The sequence below is a fragment of the Sciurus vulgaris genome (assembly GCF_902686455.1).
Source record: "Sciurus vulgaris genome assembly, chromosome: 6".
Lineage (NCBI taxonomy): Eukaryota > Metazoa > Chordata > Mammalia > Rodentia > Sciuridae > Sciurus > Sciurus vulgaris.
In genome coordinates, this window is record NC_136466.1 from 149412878 (window position 1) to 149439126 (window position 26249).

A 26249-nucleotide genomic window follows, 5' to 3' on the forward strand; every position below is an offset into this window, starting at 1 on the left:
CATTTCAAGGTATGAAGGCTTCTCCAGACATTGTTGGAAGGATAACAGTGATCTAGTGAGTTCGGGATATTTAAATAAAGAGGCTCAGTAACAGGAATATTTATGATCCAGATCACTGATCGTAAGAACGTATCACATTATATTATATTAATTTTAAGAAGAAGCAAAGAAAAAGGAAAATATGAGGAAATGGGACTATCTATTGCTACATAATAAATTACTTCACAATGTAGTGGCTTAAAATAATAAATGTACTTTATCTCACAGAGTTTCTGTGGTTCATAAAACCAGGAGCATCCTTGTTTGAAGCATGTCATTAATTGCAGTTGACCCAGGTCTGGAGCTGAGGTGTCTTGGCTACGGATGTAGGATGTATTTCTAAGATGGTATACCTTCCATGTACAAACAGAGAAACAACATGTATCCCATTTGTTTACAATTAAAAAAAAAATTTACTTTTAAAATTAAAAAAAAAAAAAAAAAGATGGTATATCAACTGGCCAGAAAGTTCATCCTGACTCTTAACAGGTCACAGTACATGACCATGTGGACCTTTCCTGATCACGTGGGGAGCTTGAATGGTCTTACAATATAATAATAGGCTTCCCGAAGACCAAGTCATTTAAAAAAAAGAGTCAAAATTTATTTGATAAACTAACATTAGTAGTCTTTTGCTGATATTTTACAATGCTATCAATTATTCAAATCAGCTCATTAATAAAATTGTGAAATATCAAGACTACATAAGGACATGAATACCAGGGAATGAAGTTCAGTGGGTGATTTCTTCCAATCAAGGAACCACAGAGAGGAAATACACATACACATACATACACATATTTATCATATTTTCTGTAAACATCAATTTTAGCACTACTGATATAATCTGAACTATTACCTGGAAAGAAAACCCAAACATAGTGGTTTAATGGGTCTTTTTCATGATTTAATCTCATTAAAAAATGTGCTTACAGGGTCCTTATGGTATTGTACTGATTAGATTCACTATGACACATGGAATTTTCTAAATTATTCTTCCAATTTTGCTACTAGGAAAGCTCACACAACTTTTCTGAAGAAACTTGAGGTCAGAATATCTTTTCTTCAGATTTCAATAAAATTTTGCATTTGGAATAAGTTTAGATTGTACAAATTCTGAATAAGTGAGCTTTCTTACCATGCATGAAGAGACTCATCCAATCTTTAAAGTTTCCAATTACATCTCAAAGCCATGTCATATGGAGAGCATAAACTTTTGATAGAAATGGTAAATTTTTGATTCAGCATTACTGAGGGAGTGGGTCACTGGATTCAGTGATTTCTCATCATTATAGAATAAGCATAAAGAGCTTCAGAATTAGAACGAAACAAGAGCAAAACTCTTATTAGGAAAACCAAGGGAGGCAGGTGAACACTTGGTGTGTTTAGACAGTGGATCAGAGGAAAGATTAGATCTACTGTTGATCAACGTGTTTATGATCACTACATCACAAAAATATTCTCTATAAGTAATGTTGAGTCCTAAGAAATAACTCATGTAAGAGTACAGAAAATATACCATAGGTTAATTTTTGTTCTGCACCTTTCATGTTTTTTCTTCCTAGCTGAATCTCCATATGGCAGGTCTCCCTGTTCATATTTTTAATCCATTTTCTTCTTATACCCCACCTAATTTGTTATCCTGAGGAAAGTGATTTTTTTCCCTTTCCATTTACTAAATTCCATGCTACCAATTCTCATTAGAAAGAAGTGGGCATTAATGCATTTTTTTCTATCATATTCATCAAGAGAAAATATATGTGACCTATTTCTTTCAACTATGTGAGAAATGAGTGAGAGGACGATAAATATCATTTATATGAAGTAACAGAACATCATGAATCTCATAAACAAATTCTCTCCTCTTCTCCTATGAAGTTAAAATAAGGCGCTCTTAGAGATACTCCTGCAGCTCAGATAATTCATCTCATAAAATGGACAGAATTCCCATTGGGTTTCCTTATTCTCACTACTCAAACCCATTGATAAATGACCCACCCCATCTCTTTCCTTTAAGGAAGATGGAGTGCTTAACTGTTACAATAACTGTTGTTAGTATAACCAGAAATACTAGAGTTCAAGCGTACATGGAGGAACTAAGCTCAGATTCCTTGCAATTTGTGTGCCACATCACCAGTTACTCAATGGAAAGGAATATAAGTTGGACGTGTCTTTTAAAATCAATCTCCAGAAAAATCAGGTTTATTTTGGGATAATCATGGCAGAATTATTGTCTCAGTTTTCCACAAGACACATATTCAAACAGTAGCATTAAAAAGTAATTAAAATATTCTCACAAAATCTAGAGAAATCTTTGATTATATTTCTGAGTCTATTGAACATAACCTGATATCTTAGAGGACAGATAATGAATGACCATGCTTGTTTATTTAGTCAAATTTGTTCAGAATTTTCCTAGCTTTGGAGTTGAAGTGTGGGAAACTAAGCACTTATTGCTCAAATCTTCAAGTATGCCAAACTTCTTGTGTTAAGGATGAAAACTTTGTACCCAAACAAAAAAATACAGTGCAATTATCAGGTTCAATTTTCCTTAGAAGTAGATAAAATATTATTGCATTTGCCATACTTATTTAATATATGCAATTTGCTTTCTTCTTTCTTTACTTCCATTTGGTTTGCAAACCACTAACTACAATACCATTAAGTCAAATTGCAAGGCCCTAAAACTAACCAGAGTTTTATTACAACCCAGGTGAATTCTACAGGAATTGGTCAACCCTAGTGCACTAAAACAGACCACAATGAGAATGGTGTTAGGGAAATATAAGAAGTCAGTGAACTATGAAAGTGAGTCACATCACCAAAGAATGACCAGCAATCTAACTACCATATTTATAATGAATATCAATGCTGAACTACATGTACCTAGGCACCCACTACTTCCGGAGCCTCACCTAAACATAAAACTCATCCAAGGATCCACCCAAATATCAATGTAAAATTTTAAGAAACCAAGTGTGCTGGTGACATTTATGCTCACAGATTAGCATGATACCTATAATCACCACGGAATATCTACATGCAATTATTCTAGCTATTGCTCTTCCATTCCCAAGTTTATTATCTCAAAACTTTATGGTTTCCACTATTGTTCAATGAGTTAATTTTTTGTGTAAATGATAATATTGATGTTATGAAATTTGTTCCAGATGCTCCTCAAATCATACAGTTTCTGATGGAGAAGTAGAAATATTTTAAAAATGTAATTTGATATTATACTAAACATACAAAAATTAGGGGCCTAAGATTAACTAAATTATTTTGGAGCCTAGAAATATCTCTGTTATGCACTAAATGATGTCCATTACACAAACACAACCTTGCTTACCTTTGAACAAACACATACACACACACACTCACACACACACACACACACACACACACACAATAAAACACAGTGAATGTAACAGAAATAAACACCTGAAAGATAGTGCTGGCTCAGGTATATCCAATAACCTCAGGGTCAGTGGTGCACTTAGATCACCTAATCCAAATGAAAGTCCTTAAAACTTCACAGTGGTTCTAGAGCTTTTCCAGTTCATTTTAGATTTCTGACTTACAGAACTGTTAGATAATAATTTGTGATGTTTTAAGCCACTATCTTTGTAGGGTTTGTGTGTGTGTGTGTGTGTGTGTGTGTGTGTGTGTGTGTGTGTGTGGTGCTGGGGATTGAAATCAGGGTCTTTCGGCATGTAACCAAGTGCTCTCCCACTGGCATGCATTGGGAGTCTTTGCATTTATTTTTATAGCAGCAACGGGAAACTAATGCAGATTATTTAAATGGTTTCATTTGTTAAAGTAGTACCTCTGACAGATGTTTTGAAAAAAAAAAAAGGAAATGTAAGACTAAGTGAGGCTAATACCCCACCAAAGAAGGCAGCAGTGTAGCTTTGCCAGAGGGGAAGCATACCCGGAATGCTGGATTTCTTTTCTTAAGATGTTCTTAAGGATGTTCTTGGAAGAGGTGACATTTAATTTAAGACATAAAAATGAGAAAGAGCCAGACGTTTAAAGACAGGTTGGGGAGTTGTCTGAGAGCATCTTTCTTGTTATAGTGAGCGCTGTGGATAAATAAAGGCCCGGAGGAGGAAACAGCTTGTCAGGCTTAGATACTAAGAGAGCACCAGCGTGGCTGGACACTGGAAATTTGGTGGTGGTAGGGTATTATTTTTAATGAAAGAAAGACTACAATCCATTTCTTTGAAGATTTGATTGATTATTTACTTCAGAATAATTGGATAGACTCAATAAGATGGAATATATTTTTTAAAAATCTTAGGGAGTACAAGAATGTATCTTTTGGCTTCTGACTACTGAAAAATGGAACAGCAACATCAGCAGCACCTAGGAGATTGTTAGAAGTATACAATTTTAGCCTCATCCCTGAGCTTGTGAATCAGAGCCTACATTTTAAAAAGATTGCCAGGGCACTCATCTGCACATGAAAGTTTGAGAAGCATTGAGGATTTTTGACTCAATTTGTCTGAGGTGGCTGAGCTGGAGAATTGTTATCCACAGGTAACTTTACATGCTGGTCATGAAGAAGAAAAATAGTTCCTTTATAAGAGGAAGAAAAAATAGAAAACTTGGTGCAAGTGCTGTTCAGGCAAGCATATTTATTATTAAAAGTGGTTTAACTTGAGAAATTAATAGCACTAGCATCTGCTCTCTTTGATAGTCATAATATTTAGAGGTTTGTTATCAGCTGAGAAGAAAGAAAAATAAGAAACAGGTTTCAGGAGAAAGGAAACAGGTCGAAATGTCACTTATTTATTCATCATCATTATTACAAAATAACAGCATTGATAAACAATAAAAGCAAATATAAAGTTTCTGCCTATATTTAAAATTATGATGTTGCATTTCAACAGCACATGTATCATTTACATGGTGCTTAGTTTTGCATCGGTTGCTCTCCTGTAGCTGGTGAGCTCACTTCAGGCTCCACTTAAACTTGTTTTCTCTATTTTTCAATATCTTGTCCATTAGAATAGATTTTCTGTAGATGAGCTTTGCACTTTAAAACTAATTATGTTCAGGTAGTTCGAAAATGTATATATCAAGTCAGAGGCTACATGCATAGCATATTTTATTCTTATTTTGGTGTGTTTGACAAACAATTATCAATTTCTGGAGAAATAGCTGGAGAGACAGAAAAAAATAATTTATAGTCCAAGATTTTGGAGAGAGAATTTGTGAGAAATTATAAACCCCTGTTCCTTTTTCAGTTACTTTGTTTCGAAGCACAAAGTGTATTATTTAGTTACTTAGTAAAAAAGGAGAGAGGAAGCTGATGTTTAGATATGATTGATATTATATTCTTGAAATGCTCTATATCTTTTAGGACTGGAGAGAGGGAGATATGAGACAGAGGCAGAGAGAGAGGAGTGAGGTTGTACTAAATATATAGAAAGATTGTACCATTGGGTATTGAAATATTAGTTTATGGAGGTAACAGGAAGAGCAAACAAACAAAAAATGACTAGATTGTTCCACTTAAACTAAGAGAGATTTCACAGAATTTATGGAACAGGGTAGAATTTTGCTAGGGAAATTAAAAAAAAGAAAGGGAAGGAAGGAAGGAAGGAAGGAAGGAAGGAGGGAGGGAGGGAGGGAGGGAGGGAGGGAGGGAGGGAGGGAGGGAAGGAAGGAAGGAAGGAAGGAAGGAAGGAAGGAAGGAAGGAAGGGCCAGAGTAGCACATTTTGTGGAAGAACAGCCAGAAAAACAAAACAGAACAAACAAGAAAAATAGAGAAGCAACAAGTATGTGGAATTTTTCAAGTGAAATGCTATATTCAGTGTACAGTCAAATGTGACCCTTCCTGTAACCATGAATAAAAATACAGAAAGCAAATTATACTGGTTTTGATTAGATGCCTTTTAGAAGCCAGTGAAGGGGATGAATTTTATCTCTGGGCCAGCTGGGGCCAGAAAGACAGTCATCTATCTGGATTACTGTCCATAAACTCACTTACATATTTTTTTCTGCCGAATGTAAAATATGGAGAGGAAAACAAATTTCACGCCTAGCTTTAATGTTTGAAGAATCTTCACAAGTGAGAATGTTTTAATTTATTTTAAATTCTTTCTTTTTATAATTCTATTCTAACATTAGTTTGTCAAGAATATCAAACTAATTGAAAATGTTCTATGAATGTGCAATAGTACCAGTGATATCAGTGACAATTGTCAGGTGATATTTATTTAGAAAACCATGCACAAAACAGAAAAAGACATCTGAATATTAATTAAAATATACAATATTTTACCTATAACCAGCTATGTGCCTTCATTGTACATGGATATATGTTCAAGTTCAATCCCTCAAAGAATATTTCTTTCAAAATATCTTCAATTAAAACAATGTTTTCATGATGACAATATCAAGAATAACTGAAGGGCATTTAATACTCTGTTTTAAAAATATTTGTATATATACCGAGCATGGTGGTGCACATCTATAATCCCAGTGACTCAGTAGACTGAGTCAAGAGGATGGTGAGTTCAAAGTCAGCCTCAGCAATTTACCAAGGCCCTAAGCAACTCAGTGAGACTCCATCTCTAATAAAAAAGAGTTGGGGACGTGACTCAGTAGTTAAGTATCCCTGGGTTCAATCCCTGGAACATAAAATATATATGTATATATGTACTTTAAGAAAAAATTGATATTAATATAGCAAGGTGTGAATGTTTATGCTCAATTTATTATGAGGAAATGAAGTCATGGAGTGATACTATTAACAAAAAGATGTAAAATTTAACAAATTAATGATACTATATTAATTAATTTTGTAAAGCTATCATAAGAAGTTAAACTAGGTAGCTCAAAACAACAGAAATTTAAATTTGGGATGCTCTGGAGGCCAAAATTTCAACATCAAGGTGTCATTAGGAAATACCTCTTCCTACCTTTGAGTGACTTTAGGTATTCCTTTAGGTGGTAGTAGAATCACTCTGATTTCTGTCTCCATCTTCACATAGGCTTCTTGCTCATGTCTCTGTGTTCTCAATTTTTCTAGTTAGGGTAGAAGCCATTGGATTTAGCCCCAATCCACTATTATACCATCTTAACTTGATTACATCTGTAAAGGTACTATTTCAAACAAGGTTACGTTCATCAGTATCAGGAGTTAGAATTTGAGCATAATTTTTTAGAATATTCAACCCATTTCAGTTTCTAAGTAGTTTTATCCCATTACTTGATTTGATTCTCAGAATAACCCAATGAGGTAAGTACCTTTTATTTGAATATCCTGTAGGCTAGAAATAAGATTTCTTATATATTATTGCCCAGAAATTAGAAAGTAGATTTGTGATTCTGATTCAGACTTCTTCACTTCAGAGAGCAAAATATTGGAACTTACGTGTAGTCTAGTAGAAAAACAGTTGCCTAGAATATGAAAGGCCCTGGATTTGATCCATAGCTCTAAAAAAACAAATCTTAATCACATCCAATACCAGTCTAATATGCCAACAAATATCACAGATCAGCATGTTCAATTTTGTCTTTGGAGTCCACAGATTTGTTACTTTCATTACATCAGCGCCATCTTTGAAATATTCATGTGTACACTATCCTGGTTATTCAATAACCAGATTATTTAAAAGATAACCGTTATCATTTGCTTTTGTTTGTTTTTGTTTTTCATTATTTAATTTGGTTAAAATCTATTAAACACCTACGAAAAACCAGGCACACTGGTATAGGCACAGGTATGTAGCACTTTACAAAATAGACAAAATTTCTATTCTCATATAACATATTCTAGGGATTGGCTTAAATTCTTATATCGCCTCCACCATTGTATAATAAAGGACATTACATATATATATATATATTTGTAAGGAGATGTGTATATTTATGATTGTACATATTCATGTAGGTGTTAAAAGATAGATTATATTTCCTTATTTAATACTATTCAGTTCACTGGAAAAAGGTTTCTAAAAAGTTATTACAAGATGATGTTAAAGAAAGTTTCTTATCTTCCACTTGCCCATGCTTTACTAAAAGTTCAAAGCAGTGAACACCCTATTGAGACAATTCTTATATCACAATAGAGAGGAGATGAAGATAACACTTCCCTTTTTTTTTTTTTTTTTTTTTTTGTGGACAATTGTGATAATCCATGCATGAATCTCCCCATAAGGTACCAATTATATTGAGCACTATTCCCTTCAGTAGGGGCATTTCTATCATCCTTCCTATTGGCCTTCCTCCTATATTCTTTCAATTTCTGAGTCTCCTACTCCTGAGCCATGGAAATATTCTCCAGAACTACTGCATACAAAACCTCATCTCTGCCACCACTTTTCCCAAGTTAATGCAAATACTCTACTGTATCTTAAGATGCCAGAAACTTAAGATTTAGATTTACTAAATAAACTAAAAAAGGAAAGTTCTGACTCTATTTTTCAGAATGTAAGTAAAGATTAAAAATGTGACCATTTACTCCAACTGATAATTTAGAAACTTCTTAGAAGACAGAATGAAATGTTTTAGGTACAGAAGAGGGTAAGCTGATTTGAAATCAAGTGGAGTTCAAGCAAAGTTTCTGAAGTGTATGTAGAATATTATCTTCAGAAGTGTTCAGTGTCTCTGCAGTACCTTGACTAATTCTGAAGCAGTGTTTAGCTGTCAGTAGCAACCTTGTTCAGTAATTGACTAGTACTGAGGAACAAAATGACCTTTGAAAATGCCAACTTATGATCAAATTCTGATGCAGAAGTCTTTAGGAGACTACAGACTTCTGTATAGGATGCTGTTCCTCCTGTGGCTCTCATTCTTTTACTGTTAATGCCAAATTAACATCAAATTTTAGTTGATACATAAGGGTGGGGACAATTTTTCTAGTTATAATAGCCTTATGAGTAAAAAAACCTGTAGGGACATCAGAAAGATATAAAGTAGAAAAAAAATGGTAATACAAACAGGAAACATATTTTCTAGCAATTACTTTTGAAGTTTTTTTGTTATAAGATTGAACACTAAAAATAGATATTTGAATTATATGTTGGAAATATGTCATAAGATTTTAATATGAATGTCATCATTGTGTGAATGAGAGTATTATAATTGTAATGGTAAAATCATTCTGTATGTCATTCTAGGTCATTTGGAGTATTTATTTTTTATTAGAGCATTTTAGTTGTATATAGTACTTGGGTTCATCCATACGTGTGTGAAATCCTATTTCAGTTCACATTGTCTGCCTTTTCCTTCCCCTCCTCCATCCCCTACCCCTGTTCTCTTGCCTGTACTCTACTCTTGGAGAACACATTTGAACATACATGGCATATACAACAAGAACAAACAACTAGGGAGTGAGAGATGAATGGGGGAACTTTGGATTATGTAGAGGGAAATGAAAGGGAGGGGAGTATGAAAAATGGTGGAATGAGACAGACATCATTACCCTGTGTACACTTATGATTACACGAATGGTATGAATCTACATCATGTACAACCATAGAAATGAAATGATGTACCCCATTTGTGTACAATGACTCAAAATGCAGTGTGTAAAAAATTAAAAGATAAATAAAAGATGTAAAAAAAAGAACAAATAGCTACAATATAATCAACATAATGAAACGTGAAAACACAATTCAATGTCATTTGCTTATATTATTTAGATTACTTATATGATTAGATGTAACCTAATAATCACAAAATATTATACATGAACATTATACTATATTGATTTTTGAAACATTCTATTTATCAACTTTTTCATGGGATATAGAGTTATATTTTAAATATTATAAAAAACAGACTTTTTATATGGGACCTAATTAGGAAATCATTCCCCGCCTATTTGACTGGATTTTGTAAGATAAATTTTAATCTCAATTTTTATTTGCATGAAAAGATGTATATCTCAACATTCATTGTTATTCCCTGTATAATGTTTTTCTTATAACCAATTCTGATTTTGTACATATGAACTAATGCATATATTTCATGCATTTATTTTCCCTCAGTTACTACTTTAGTTTTTAACTTTTACTTTCTGCTGAACAAATTATTTTTCTTTATTTCTGGAGGTACTATAATTTATAAATTAAGTAAAATACAAAGAAACATCCAAAAAAGGAAGAAAACTGAATGAAAAATAAGGGTCCTGATTAAATCTCCAACATTTTTTACAGAGTTAGAAATAACAATCCTAAAATTTGTGTGCAACACACACACACACACACACACACACACACAAAACCTGAAAAGGACAAAAAATAATGCAGAATTCATTACACTAACATCAAGATACAGTACACAGCTTTAGTGATCAAAACCACATGATGTTTTCATAAAAGCAGACTCGTTGAAAAATGACACAGGATCTGAACCTAGAAGTAAACATGCACATATTTACCTCACTGGTTTTCAACAAAGGCAGTAGGAACTTGCTTTGGAGAAAGGATAACCTTTGTAATAAATGCTTTTGAACAAATTGGATAGTTATATGAAGAACAATAAAACTAAATGTCTCATCTCTCACCAGTTAAAACAATAAGTCAAATGGGTTAAATATTTAAGTAGAAGACCTGAAATTAAAACACTACTTTAGGAAAATGTAGGGGAAATACTTTAGAACATTGGAACAGGCAAAGTTATTTTGGACAAGACTCTGACAGCACAAGAAACAAAAACAAAATTAAATGAATTAAATGAAATGGGATTGCACGAAATGAAAATGTTTACATACAGCAAAGGAGAATGCATGGACAACCCACAAATGGACAGAAAATATTTGCAAACTACATGTTTGACAAAAACTATTTATAATACTGAAGGCAAACCAGAAGGGAATAGCAAAATGAAATGTTACAAAAGAAATTTTTAAAAATTATCTGATTGAAAAGGGGGAAGAGATACAAATACATGTATTTCAAAAGAAGTCATATAAAGGCCTATAGATTTATGAAGAAAACTCAACATTGCTAATCAGCATCATAGAAATGCAAATTGAAATCACAATAAAATATTCCTTCATTCCAGCAAGAATGGCTATTACCAAAATGACAAAAAGTAACAAGTAAGGGTGAGGGTATAGAAAAACGGAACTCCATATAGGATTTTGGTGGAAACGAAAATTCAAAGAGCCATTGTGGAAAACATTACTGAAGCTCCTCAAATATTGGACATGGAACTTTATATGATTCAGCTATCCCACTGGTTATTTGTACTTCTCCAAAAATGAAATCACTGTGCTGAAGATACATCTGTGTGCTGTTTTTCGCAGCACTATTCATAATAGAAAGAAATGGAAACGACTGAAATGTCCATCAGCTGAAGAATGGATAAACAGAATGTGATACATATACAGCAGGCTAAAATTCAGTCACAAGAAGGTGGACATTCTGTCACTCGTGACAAGTATGAAACACAAGATCTTTATGTCAAGTGAAATAAACCAGACACTGAAAGGTAAGAACTATATGATCTCACTCATAAATGGGATCTGAAATAGTTGATCTCATAGAAGATGAGAGTGGAATGGGATAATGTTGATCCATGGGTACTAAGCTACAGAGACAGTAGGAAGAAGTTCTGGTGTGTTACTGCACCATAAGGTTACTATAGATTAAAATGGTGCATTGTACCATTTTATGTTTTTCATTGATGAGATTAGGCCATTTAGATCAAAAGTTATTACTGAGATATGATTTCTATTCCTAGTCATTTTGGTTTATTTCTGGTTTTTCATTTGAATTAGTTTATCTCTTATTCTTTCCTTCACTGGTTTTCATTTTTATTTTTCATTTGTTCTTCATGAAATATTGTTCTGAGAATGTTCTGTAGAGCAGGCTTTCTAGTTGTGAATTCTGTTAACTTTTGTTTATCATGGAAGGTTTCTCTTTCATCTTCAAATCTGAGGCTTAATTTTGCTCAATATATTTGGCATCCATTTTCTTTCAGAGCTTGGTATACATTATTCCACGATTGCCTAGCTTTGAGTGTCTGGGGTGAGAAATCATCTGAGATCTGTATTCATTTCTCTCTAAATGTAATCTAATCTTTTTCTCTAGCAGCCTTTAAAATTCTATCCTTATTCTGTATGTTTGACATTTTCATAATAATGTGACTTTGTGTAGGTCTGTTGCAATTTTGTATATTTGGGTTCCTATAAGACTCCTGTATTTCATTTTGGGAAATGTTCTAATATCATTTCATTGAAAAAAATTGTGCATTCCTTGGTTTGCATCTCCATTCTTTCATTTATCTTGATAACTCATAAATTTGGTCTTTACATGTTATCCCAAAATTATTAGAAGTTCTTGGTTTCTTACCATCTTCACTTCATGGTTAACTTTATTTTCAAGATTATATATTCTGTCTTCATTGCCTGAGGTTCTGTCTTGCAAGTGGTCTAAGCTGTTGGTGATGCTTTATATTGAATTTATACTTTAGTTTATTGATTCCTTCATTTTGAGGATTTCTCCCTGTTGTTTTTCCCACAATCTCTTTATTGAAGAGATTTATTGATCTTTTACTTCCCATATTTTCTCTTCAATTTCACTCCTTATACTATCCTTTGCTTCACAGATTAGTTTAACTGTTTACCTTCTAAGTTCCTTCCCTGACATTTCTTCCACTGTGGTGTTAGTTGATTCTATTATTGGAGCATCTTTGTTTACTTGGGACACTTTGTTTCCTTGTTTTTTTCATTTTGTTTGTCTATCTTCCCATGTATCATTATGAATCTAAGGCAGCACAATTTCTACCCTGTAGTCTTATCATGTCCTTGAAGGATTCTAGTGCCTTGCTGTAAAGGGTGAGACAAAATATAATGGCAAACAATGCAAGCAATATACAGCCTTAAACCAAATTGCTCCTGTTAAGAAAGCTACAGTTTCATCACAATAAACAGAAATGGTATATAGAATTATTGCCTACCATAAAAACAGTAAGTTTGCTAGAGGGTTTGTAATTTAGAGTGGTGGACAAGGGAAAAATAGAAGTGGTGCAGGACTTGAAGATTATGAGTAAGGAGGAGAGAAAATAGAAGCCAAAAATTTAAAAAAGAGTGGAAGAGGGAGCAGTAGAGGTTGACTGTCAATAGAAAAGAAAGACAATCAAGGGCAACATATTTGAGAAGGAAAAAAAAAGTATATATATATGTATATATAAAGTAGAAATATATAAAGTAAAAATATAGAAAAGGAAAATAAAATGTTAAAATAAAAGAATACAAAACTAAACTGAAATATATTACTCAGATTTCCTAGCCCTCAATAAACTAATATAAAAATATGTGTTTTCAAAAATGTTAGAATCATGAGGGGGGGATGTGAAAGAGAAAAATTTTGCAAGGAAAAATTGGGGAAAAGTTTCCATTAAAGATTGAAAATTTTTCAGTTTCCCTTCTTCTCCACAGTGTAGATTGAGATGTTTGCTCCACCCTCAGGTTGGGGTTGCTGGGGTGAGAGGGTTGATCCTAGAGGTGGAACTCCAAGTGGTGGAATTTAGGCTTAGGTAAACTCCAGTCTTCACTGAATGCCAGTTGGTTGGGAGATTTTAAATCAGCATACCTCCAGGGCCAACTATTGCCAGTCCATGTTGGAAGTGGGTACTCTATGAATCTACTTTGGGTTCCACTAGTGTGCCAGTTGTTACTTTGCTACTTTGCCTGTGGAACTCACAATACCTGGCCTCAGGTTCAGTCTTCAAAATCAATCTCTATCACCCCTGTCCTTTTGAATTTCCTGCCAGGTACTTCTCTCCCAGCCAGTCCTACAAGCAGCCAGATTGGAGGGGAAACGGAAAGCCTGGTGGGTTTCTATCAAAAGACCCCTGTGTAAATCTCTCTCCATGCTTGCTTTTTTCCTGATCACTTAGATCCATTCTCTGTCACACAGCATGGATTTGCCAGGCTTGTTTTTGGGGCCAGACTCAGGTCTTCAAGAAATCAGCAGCTCCCTCATCTCATGTGGGGCCTGTACTGCAGCTGCAAAATGGTTCCTTCCTTTGTCCTCTGCACACCACCACCATGAGAGATGCAGGTTATTTCCTGTACAAGGATATTGTGTAGCAGACTGGGCAGTGTCTTTGATGTCTAAACTCTCCATACCCAGACATACCTCAGTCTCTCCAAAATGCAGGTTCCTTTGATTCCCTTATTACTTTCCTGCATTTATGGAGGGATGGTTCTGGTTTGTACCTCTGGCCACTGCCTCAGCTGCCCTGGCTGTAGCACCGAGGGTTCCTTCTCAAGTATATTCAATCTCCTAAGTTCCTGAACTGTTTTGAGTGTCTAGTACTAAATTCCAGCAAAGTTACCCCTACCTTTTGTCTATTCACTCACCTTGCAGAGAAGCTGTCTGTCTGCTTTTCCTGGTTTACCACCACGGAAGATCCGTGGAAGGGATCTTTCTGTTCCACCATCTTCTCTCTTATTTGCTTTCACAATCTCCTTGCCTATCTTTCCCCCCATTCTCCTGTTTCAGGATGTTGGGACTAATGACAGGTTAACTAACTCAGAATGACTCCTTACTCCCTGGCGAGTGAGCAAGATCAAGGCCTCAAAGGCGGTTTCAATAGTTAATGAGGATGAATTGTACCACCGTCAGGGATTGGTTAACAATAGTTCTGGAAGGTGATCAGCTCGTGCTTGCCATATAGTCCTATGGGACTCTCACCTGTGTGAACCTCCCATGCCTTGCTGACCTTTAAGCTGATTGGTTCCCGCCTAGCTCCCACCCTACATAAAAGCTGTGTGACTTCCTCAGTAAACGAGTTCCTGCTGTGACGGGTCTCCCTGACGTGTCTGATTGTCGTCGGCCTGGAGGGCTGGGAGCCAGCGGTCAGTCGGCCCTACCTATCCCCGTCTGACCTTGTTGGGGAGTGCCCCCTTCCCTTGCCGCTGGTCAAGAAGAGCAAGGGGGCTTAAGACCCAGACAATTAGGGTACAACCTATTTTTATGGCATTCCCTCTTAGATAAGCATTTTAGTTTGATCTCATTCTTGCAACAAAATCATTCCTATTTTTATCCAACAATTTCCTGCATCGCTGTTTCTTAACATATTGGTATGTTCCCTTATGCCCACTTGTCTCTTACCCCTTTTGTAAGACAGTTCCAAGATTATCATGTGACTCATTCCTATAACAGTTTCTTTCATGTTCTCTCCTTGATAATCACGTTCTAATGAATACCTTGGAGTTGCTCTTGCATCCAACATTTTTCTCTGACCTCCAGATTATACAAAATGCCAAATGTCTTCATCATTTTCATAAATATTAATCAACAAGGCACGCTTAATAAAATTCTATTCATTCTCCCCCAAACTTAAGCATATCTATTTTTGCTTGCACTTCATGATACAGAAACATCTTTCAGGAACTGAGACAGATAACAACCACCAACAGTCATTTTCCATATCTTTCTTTCTCCTTCCCATCACTAAAATATGTAATCTCTGGGCAGATCTGTTCTTTTTGTCTTTATATGTTATAAAGAATTTATAGTTTTTTAATCCAAATATTATGATAAAATTTCTCTTTTTACAAAATTCTTTTCCTCATAATTTTATTTTACTTCAATGATAATTTTTAAAATTTAACATTTATAAGCATGTATGTTTTATATTCATTAATTCAACAGTTATTTTCTAAATACAATTAGTAATTTAATTAAAGTTTAGCACATTATATACAATCTTTACTATAGCTAAGATATATATATTTACTATTAATAAGATATATATTTACAGATAGAATTTTCTATTGTCAAAGCAAATAACTTTACTTTTTCATTACTGTTCCCTAAAATAAAGATAAAGACCTTTACATTCCAGGATTATTATGTAGATTCAATGAAAGGATGTAATTAAAAGGTAAAATGTTTGCCCAATAAAATTTACCTGCAGGTGTTTATTTTAATCATCCTCTTCACTGGAAGTTTGAAAGATATAGTATGATCATTTTTACATAAAATATTATTATTCTTCATTGTTATGATGGTGGTATAAATATTAGTACAGGTGATTATGACAACTTTTACATATTTTTATTAGCCTATAAAATTATTTAGTATCCTCAAAAGTCAAATTAATTTCTAGTTGTGGATAAGAAATAATCATTATCAAATGCACAGTGGCAATAAATGAACCACAGATGATCTTATTAACGTACTGATTTTGCATTCCTAGTTCTGTTTCTCTTGCTTTTTGTGGTTTATGGTTCATAAATGACAAAGGTCATCCAGAACAAGAACAGGATAGAAATTCATTACTGTGAACTGATGGCCAGTTAAGCAGAATCTCTAAAGATGTACTCTGAATTTCCTTAGTACTCAAAACAGGAAGAAAATGGAGGTAAGATGTTAGACAGGAATTTTAGAGAGATTGTAGCATTGATATTGTTTCTAACACATGAAATGATTATCCAGTGTTGAGGTTTTCCCTGAGAGTCACCAAACAAGCCTTACATTTTGTAAACTTTGGGTGGGAATCATATGCCACACTCTGACGTGTTGGGATTTCACTTTATCAAAATAAAAATATTATGTAAAATATATGGAATTTTGTTTCTCAGAACATATTGGAAAGCTTCTTTATTGTACAGTTTCATTTTCTCATTGGAAAATTTTATGTGAAGATATATTCATAATGACTTTTTTGTTTGGAGATGATTGTTAAAATAAATTTATTGAAATCTGTGCCAAACATATTAAAAATAAGAAAGTAATATCAGGTATTTAATATTTGATTAAATATTTCATATCTAAAATGAATAAAGTATTTCACTATTATATTCCTTGGGGGTGAAGCTATTTAAAATACGATTAATGATCCTTATATTCTTTTAATTTCTAAGGTGGCTAATTTTTTTAAGTTAGATCTGCCCATCAACAGGTGAATTGATAAAGAAATTGTGGTATCTATACACAATGGAATATTACTCTGCCATAAAGAAGAATAACTTTATGACGTTTGCCAATAAATGGACAGATCTGCAGAATATCATGCTAAGTGAAATAGGTCAATCCCCATACACCAAACGTCGTGTTTTTAGTGATACATGGACACTTACACAGAATAAAGTGGGAGAAGGGGATGAAGATAACCTCAGAAAATTAGACAAGGGGGAATAAAAGAAAGGGAGGGAGGATAGGAATAGGAAAGACAGCAGAATAAATCTAAGATAATTTGCCTATAATCGAACCCCATCACCTTGCCCACCCGCAAGAACGGAGTACTAATTAGAATAAGATAGCTCTTATTTTTGTATGATTTTATCAAAAAGGATTCTGCTGTCATGTATAACTAAGAAGAATCAATAAATCACAATTTTTTAAAAGTTTGATCTGTAAGTAATAGAATATTTTCAATAATTATGTGCAAGAACTAAGGTTCACTTACCAAAAATATTTTAATGATAAGCTATGTGTGTGTTTCTTTCACAAATAAGTAATAGTTTCAAATCAACTGACCATTTGTCATGAAAAAGTCACTGGAAAATATACTACCAAGTAGATATACATTGAAAATCTATTTACTGAATAATTTCTTATGCTTTCATAATCATATTTGTAAAAAATATAGGTTGATTTGAAAATCAGACAGTATATTAATCGATCATACATCCTTTAATTAGCTTCCCTAATGACAGCACCTCAGAACAATGGTATATTTGTACAAACTAAGAAATGAAATTTAGTATGATACGTAACTTTATTTGGATTTCGATAATTTTTCTACTACTATGATTTTTCTTTTCTAAATTTAATCCAGACTAATTATGTTGTATTTACTTTTTCATATAAGATGTTTACATTTATATAAAAAAGCTATGTATATGTATCTATGTCATCTATATTTCTATAGATACATCACATAAAATAAAGTTTAAATTTAATCTTGTGTGCCAATCTGAGATATATGACTCTTTTCTTTAACTTACCAAATATACAGGTATACAGTATTTCTCAGTATAAACATCTTAGACCTTAATGAATGTGAGGCTCATAGTCATGGCTTCACTTCTATTTCAGATATCGATAATGTATTACTTTCCTATTGCTGCTCTAACAAAGCACCACAAATTTAGTGGCTTAAAAACAACACCCATTTATTCTTTTCTATTTCTAAAACCTAGATGTCTGAAATCTGTTATCCTTGGGCAAAATTTGTACTCATGGTATCAACACTGGGCTACCTCTCTAGACTCTTAAGGTAAACTGCATACCTTCCTTAATTCAATTTCTGTGGCTACCCACACACCTTGAATATGATTCATAATACTCCAGTGTCTACCAACCTGGAAACATTGACTTCTCCTTTTTGTTCAAATCTCCCTTCCACAGTGCTACAGATAGTGGAATTAGGGTACACACACTTCTAATCCACAATTCTCTTCATCTCTTGACTCTTACCTCAATAACAAGGACAAAAATCTTGTTTCCATATAAAACTCCCAGGCACTAGGATGTTGACTTACTTTGAAAATTAATTTTCAACCTACCAAGATAACTTTCCTTCTCTCATTTTTTTTCTGTGTTGATTTAATTAGAGGTATAGCCATTCTATCGACCCTATAAGAATCATTTATTGAATTCCTTGATTTTCTACACCGGTTTAATTTTGAATTTACTGACATTTGTACTAATCATAATTACTTTTCCCTCTACTTGCTTGAGTTTAATTTGTTTTATTCAGGTGAAAACAGAGGATATTTACTTTAAATCTTTCTTTATCAAATACTGGTATTTAATGCTATTAAGTTTTTCACCAGGCATCACTTTAGTTTTAGACCATAAATATTGATGTTTTACTTTTATTTAGTGTGCATATGTTAAGGTGTGTGTGGGTGAATGACTTTTTATATTTCTCTTTTACTTTTTCTTACATTTGTGTTTTTAAAATGTTGTAAACGTGTCAGTATTTAGCAATTTCCACATCTTTCTCTTATTTATTTCTGATTTTTTTAGTTTGAAAGCATACTCTATAAATTTTAACTCATATTTGTATTAAGTTTATTTAATGGCTGCAGATATGATATATGTTAGTGAATGGTCAATGTCCACTTAAGGAATAATCCAAAGTAGCAATGAAATCTAGATGGATTTTTAGGTCATATAAATTGTTGCTTACTTTGTACTGTCTTGATCTACCTTTACAGAGAGGACAAAAAAATCTTCAACTCATAGTTATAATATGTCTACTACTTTGTTTTGAGATAGCATTTTGACCTCATATATTTTGGAGCCTTGTTTTTAGCTGCATAAATACTTAGAATTGGTGTACCTTCTTAGAAAAATTCTCTTTACAACAATGTAATGACACTATTTTTCCTTATAATTGACCTTCTTTCAAAATCAATTTACTCTGAAATCAATAGATTTAGTTTAACTTAATTTTGGGTTAATCTAACTAATTTGGGGTTAATCTTCAGTTCTATATCTTTTTTATATATTCATTTCATTTTCATTTTAACCTGTGTTATATATTTCTATTTAAATTGGAATTTTGCACATAGAATATAGTTTGGTTTAACATTACTTTAATCAGTTTAATATTTCTTTTTAAAAAATGTTAACCATTCACAAATAAACCCATTATAGATGAAGTTTTTTAAATCTACCTTCTTTCTTAAAGTATTATATTTATTCCCTGATTCCTAGACTCTTTTTGCACTTGTTCAGCCTTCTCTGGTTTTATTTTTGTATATTATCATTTTTATATCTATTTTATATTGAATATTTATTACTTTTTACTTGTTTATCAGCAGTGTGCTTATAGTTTATAATATACATTTGTGAGTAATTGGAAGCTACATTTATGTTTACTTCTCATATCTAGAATATAAACTTACATTCCCAATATCTTTAGCTTATTTCATATTCCATTTCTGTTATGTGTTTTAAATTTACATTGAACTTATGTATGTATTTTGTTACCTTTACAAGAGTACATATGTATAGTGTTTCCATTTTGACTTTAAAGATTCTGTTATAATTTATTCCACTACTCATCTTTATTTTTTTCAGAATATATCTAATTTTCTGATGATATAATTTTACTTTTGCTCGAAAAACCTTAACATTTTTATAGAGTAATTCTATAGGCTATTAATTCCTTAAGACTTTATTTCAAGAAGTTATTATATTTCCTATAGTTTTGCAGTATAATTTCATTGCTTCTAATTTTGTGGTTGGTATTTTTTCACTTTAAAAGTGCACTCCATTTTCTTCTTACTTGCATTATTTTTGATGATAGATCTGCTGTACTTCTTGTTTCTTAAATTTAAAATGTCATTTTTATATTGTCATAAACATTGTGTCATGATCATTGCTCTTCAACTGTTTGACTTTAATATTCTTAGTGGTGTGCGTATGGTTGTGTGTGTGTGTTTGTGTGTGTGTGTGTACATGTGTGCACACTGATGTGCAAACCCAAGTCTGTGTATATTTGGGATATTTATCCAGTTTGGCATTGTCTAACCTTAGATTAATAGTTTTCTTCATGTTCTTACTTTGCAAATGTGTCAGTCATTATTTCTTTAAACATTTCTTCTTCAAGGTTTCTAAACTGCATAAATTAGAACATTGGATAGCCTGTGGCAAATTTTAGATTTTCTTCTTTTGCTTTCTGTTCTTTTTTCTTGACATCTTTTGGGGGGTAATTTAATAATGTTTTCTTCAAGATTTCCTCAATGTGCTGAGGCTACTAATGAGCTGATTCAAAAGAATCTTTATCTCTATGCACAGTTTTAATTTCTATTTTTTTTTATTTTTAATGACTTCTATTTTGCTACTCAAATTAACTATCTGTTCCTGTCTTTTGCCTACTTTCCCTTTTGTGGACTTTATCATATTAAACAGTTATTTTACGTGTACATTCATGTCATATTTGAGTTGATTCTCATGATTGCATTTTCTTTGCTGTAGTTTAATATACCTCATAATTTTTTCTTGTTGATATCAATACAAGTCATATAGGGAATTTTATGCTTATTCCAAACACATTTTTTTGTAAGAGGAATTGAACCCAGGGGTACTTAACCATGTAACCACATCCCCAGTCCATTTTTATATTTTATTTGGAGGTCTTGCTAAGTTACTTAGGGCCTCACTAATTTGCTGAGGCTGGCTTTGTGCTCATGATCCTCCTGCCTCAGCCTCTCAAGCTGCTGAGATTAGAGGCTTGTAACATCAGACCCAGTCCAAACACTATTTATAAAAGTAGTTTTTTTTTCAATTTTAAACATAACATAAATGTCTTGTAATTTTTGTTTTATATATGTAATTTTATGAAATTTCTTCTAGTTCTCCATTTGTGCTCTTTTGGCTATCTTATTATCATTAGGTTATTTAGTTTTGCATTATAACTAGAGAAGATTCTATTATTTGGCATTCACTGATCCTTTTTTGTTGGAAGAGAACATGTTCAGCTGACATTTTATTTGTGCTTAAAAATGGGTTATATTAGAACCTGTATATTTTAGCATATTGGGTTAATATTTTTAATACACTACACTTGCTCATTTTGAAAAATCCATCTTATTTTAATACTGCCACTTTAGATAAAAGGTCTAACAGTGGATTAGAGTAAAGAGATTGAGGCCGAGGGAGGATCCAAGAGAAAGAAGAGGAGCTGAAGAATAAAACTGACAAATTAATTACGTGCATGTTTGAATATATCACAATGAATTCCATTTTATGTATAACTACAATGCACCTATTAAAAATATTAAATAAATAAATAGAAGACCAGGAAATCAGAAGAAAGGGGTCAGAGGGAGTGAAGAGGGAAGAGGAAAAGGAAGTACTGGGGATTGAAATGGAGCAACACATGCTGTATGCCTTTATGAATAGATGACAGTGATTCCCACCATTATGTGTAACTATAGTGCACTAATAAAGTTACTTAAAAATTCTGCCACTTCAGTAAAATAAATGTGAAAAGATTTTAAAAAATCCTGTAGTAGGTAATTCATATATCTACTAACTAAAAATCTCTTCCTAAATTATTGCTGTATGTGTGTGAGTGTGCATGCAAATATGTACGTATCTGTTCTGGAGAAGACAGAGGTTCCTTACAGTTATCTTACCAATTTTATGGTTAAAGAATTCTGGATATGGAATTAGTATATTACCGTAAGTACTATTTCAACTTATTCTGAGAAATCAAGGAGTTACACTATTTGAGAATGCTTTCCAGGTTTTTTTTCCCCCATAATTAATTCTACAATTATGGACTTAGGATGGGTCATATACATAAACAGAATCACATTTGTCCCTTAATTTGCAATGTGTAATATGAAACAAATTAAGTTTTTTAAGTTTAGTATACATTAACTTATTTAAACAATAAAAAGAAAATTATTTTAGTTTATTTGTTTCTAATTTTAAAAACTTAGTTTTCTTTCTTTTTTTTGAAACGTCATTCTGAATTATTGCAGTGTATTGTATTGTTGATAAACACCTTTCAGTTAACATTTTTTCTTTGAGTTTGCTACTGTTAGCAAATGCACATGTTACCACCTTTAGCCTTCCTATCCTAAATCTTTAGTTCCTGATCCCATCTTAATCCAATCTTCCTTTGTGCTTCTCTCCTGGATCAGATAACATAAATGGATTTCTTCAGAAAGCCTTTACATTTTATGATATCTTGTTTTCAAAGATTACAGTAATGACAGAATGAAATGAAAAACAAATCAGTATGAAAAAAAGGTATCAGTCTCCTTTTAATCCAGGGTGAATGTGGCAGTGAGACTGGGAAGCAGTCAGTTACCAAAGTTATCAGCATCTATGCAGCAGCAGCAGCATCTTCTGGACAAAAAGAAAAAATGTGAAATAACATCAGTGAGACTGTGATTAGTGGGAAAATGGTAGTTTCTAACAAAATCTGGTTTCAGATCATTATTTGAAATGTAAATAAGAAAATGGAAATTGTACAAGCTACATTAAACACTTAATATATATTTAAGATAATTTCTCACTTAAATATAGAACTCTGCATATGGCATTTCTAATTTCTAAAGGGACATTATCCCAGATAATTATGAGATATTATTAGATTCTTCTATTAAAAATAATAATGTGTACTTTTATTTAACATTAACATTGTGAGAACTATGCCATTTTATTAGTCAGATTTCCATTGCTATGACAAAAATACCTGAGACAAATAAACTTAAAGGAGAGAAGATTTATTTTTCCTTATGGTGCAGAGGTGTCAAAACACGGTCACTTGGTTTTATCACTATGGAGCCATGCCAAGCAGAACATCAGGCAGGGATGTACAGTGGAACAGAGCTGCTTACCAAAGAGCAGACAAAGGGAGAAAGAGACCGTGTTTGTTTTGTTTTGTTTTATTTTAAGAAACTGGTGTTTATTTTCCAAAATTTTATTTCCATTTTGCTTAGTAACTATCTGCACAACAGCTCAAGACCACTGGGTGGTTGTTCCTAGCCACTCAGTGGCCCGAGCAGTGGGAGCTGCAGACCAGTCTTCAGCAGCGGGCTGGGCACTCCAGTCTTCAGTAGGGAACTGCTGGATAGGCACCGAGGGCACCTGCGCACCCTCAGATCAGTCTGTGACTTCAGGTTGAGTAGCAGTGAACTCAGGGGCTAGAGCAGTCCTTTCACCCTGAAATTCCTCCGTGGGCACAGCTTTTTCAGCAGCAGCCTGCTCCATTTTCAATCTCTTCAGGATCTCTGTAGAAGCAGAGATCGGGCATGACCTCCCATGGGTGTTCATGAGAAATGTTGCCACACATGGACAGAACTTCTCAGGCCAGCATCCACCACAGCAGACCCACAGAATGAGCTCCCTTATTGCTGCATAGAATGGCAATGTCCACTTAGCACAGAGGAGAGTCTGTGTTACACAGAGCAATGGTGGGCAGAGTGACATAAGATGCTTCTGTAAGAGGCTGGTGGTCAGCCCTGGGGTCAGTAATCACCAGAAGAGGTGGCTCCCAGAAGGCTGCCTGGATCTGGTCAATGTAGGTTCCAGGAGTGAAGCGGCCAGCAATAGGAGTGGCTCCAGTGGCAGCAGCCAACTTCAGCACAGCCCGCTGGCCAGTATTCCTGGAGGATATGGCACTGACATCAGCAGGGTTTTTGATGGTAACAATGGCATGAGCTGCCAGCGGAAGCTTCTCCCAGGTCCTCCTCAGGTTTATGTTGTGTGACACTGCTTTTCCTTTTGGAGATATATTGATCCATCTGGAAATCAAGGTTGGTGGCAACTAAGTGGTTCCTGCTACAAGAAATTTGAGGTCATCCTCCTCCTTCATTTGCAGAATGTCAAGAGCTCCATACATTGAGACAGCTTCCCTTTAAGTTATGACAGGAATCAAGAACAGTGCCCTATGGACCCCTCCCTGGTTAGCACCTAAAAAAGTGAGATTTTATTTTTAAAATGTGCCTTCCCTAAAGTCCATTAAGTTATAAATCTAAAAGTGTATTTATCCTCTGATGAAGGCAGAGTACTCATATCCATCATCTCTCAAAGTCTCAACCTCTGAACATTGCTGCAGTGGAGATACCCACCAGCAACACCTGAGGTTTAGGGAGGACATTTACCATTCAAATCATAACATTCTGACTCTGGATCACAAAGACTTATATCAGCCTCATGATGAAAAATATTTTTCTTTCCATCTCCAAGAGTTCAAACATTCTCTAAAGTTCAGTACTGCCCAAAAGTCCAAGTCCAACATGTCCTCTGAGTCTTAAGCCAAGCTCTTAGCTTTAAGTCCTGTAACATAAAAAAGAAATTTACATGCTTTTGAGATAATATGGCACAGCTAAAAATCACCTTTCCAAAAAGAAGGAATGGGAAAATAACAAGGGGGAACCACACCAAAGCAGGACCAAAACACAGAAGGGCAAATGTTAAATCCTGTAGCATTCTGGGTTTAATGTCTGACGTTTGGGTCACACAGTGGTATTATGTGACCTCCAAATTACTTGGGAAACACCTCTTCCCTCTGTCCTTGCTTGCTGCAGCCTATATGAACTTTATATTGGGCTGGCTTCCTTCCCACTTGTGGCTTCCCTTGACAGCGATACTATGTTCCTGGCATCTTTAACTTCCTGTGGTCTCACTGCAGCTTCAGCCTCCTGCCTGCCATTCTCATGGGCTGCTTGCAAGGACTCTAGACGGACCACACAGGTCCTCCCAAGCTTTCCTTTGAAATTTTGCTAGACTCCTCCATAAACCCACAGCTTTTGCATTCTGCATATCTGCAAAATCAGCACCTCATCGATGATGCTGAGGTCTACTGTCAGTGGGAGCAATAGAGCAATAGTTGTGCCTCCTTGGACCAGGGCCATAGCAGCCTCAAATTTCCTGAATAGTTGAACAGGGGAAGAAAAAGCTATCCCTGTGAGAGTTCCATAGGAAGCAAAGTGCCCCAGCTCTCTCTTCTCAAATATGAGTTTAGATTTTTGAACACCTAAGAGCTTGTGTGGTGGAGTCTTAATGGCTTCTCAGATGACCTCAGGGCACCTTTCCTTCTGTTCTGGTGTCAAGTGTTTGGTGGGTGTCCACATGCTCCTTGACTGCAGCTTTACGTGTGCTTCTTTGCTGGCCAAACTACCATGTTTTCTAATCTTTCTGCTCTGCTTTTGGTTTCCAGTTCTCATGGTAAATCTAATTCAAACCAGATAGCGATACCGATTGCCACTGCCTAAACATTGCGTAGTACCTTGAAATTTCCTCCATCAGATTAATTAACCCATCACCTTAAAACCTAGTTTCACACAATATGTCACAGCATGAACAAAGTGACAAGTTCTTTGTCCATATGTAGCATGAATGTTCTCTTGTCCAGTTCCCCACAGGGTCCTCATTTTAATCTGAAACCTCTTGAACCTGACCTTCACTATATACATTCCTATCAGCTTTTCTAATCCTCATCTGGATTGACCATTATTGCTCTGTTTATAATATTCTAAGTTGTCTTTAAGTTTGTCCACACTATTACAAATTTCTCCTGCAAATCAATTTCAAAGTCTTCTCAACCTGATTATTAGATTAACCAATGATCCCACACCAAGTAATAGCTTTCAGTGTCAGTCAGCTTTCCATTTGTGATAAAATATCTGAGACATATCTACCTAAAGGTGGAAAGGTTTATTTTGGCTCATTGTTTCAGAGATTTCTGTTCATGGTTGCTGATCCTACAAAGATGGGCCTGTGGCAAGGCAGAGCACCATGGCAGGTGAGTGACG

General features: G+C 34.2%; 1 pseudogene across 1 annotated transcript; it reads right to left on the reverse strand.

The window, feature by feature from the left end:
- Positions 1-23451: 23451 nt before the first annotated feature.
- Positions 23452-24334, reverse strand: LOC306663470 (small ribosomal subunit protein uS2-like; annotated as a pseudogene). Its single transcript has one exon. The product of its transcript is annotated as a small ribosomal subunit protein uS2-like (transcript).
- Between the last annotated feature and the right edge of the window lie 1915 nt (positions 24335-26249).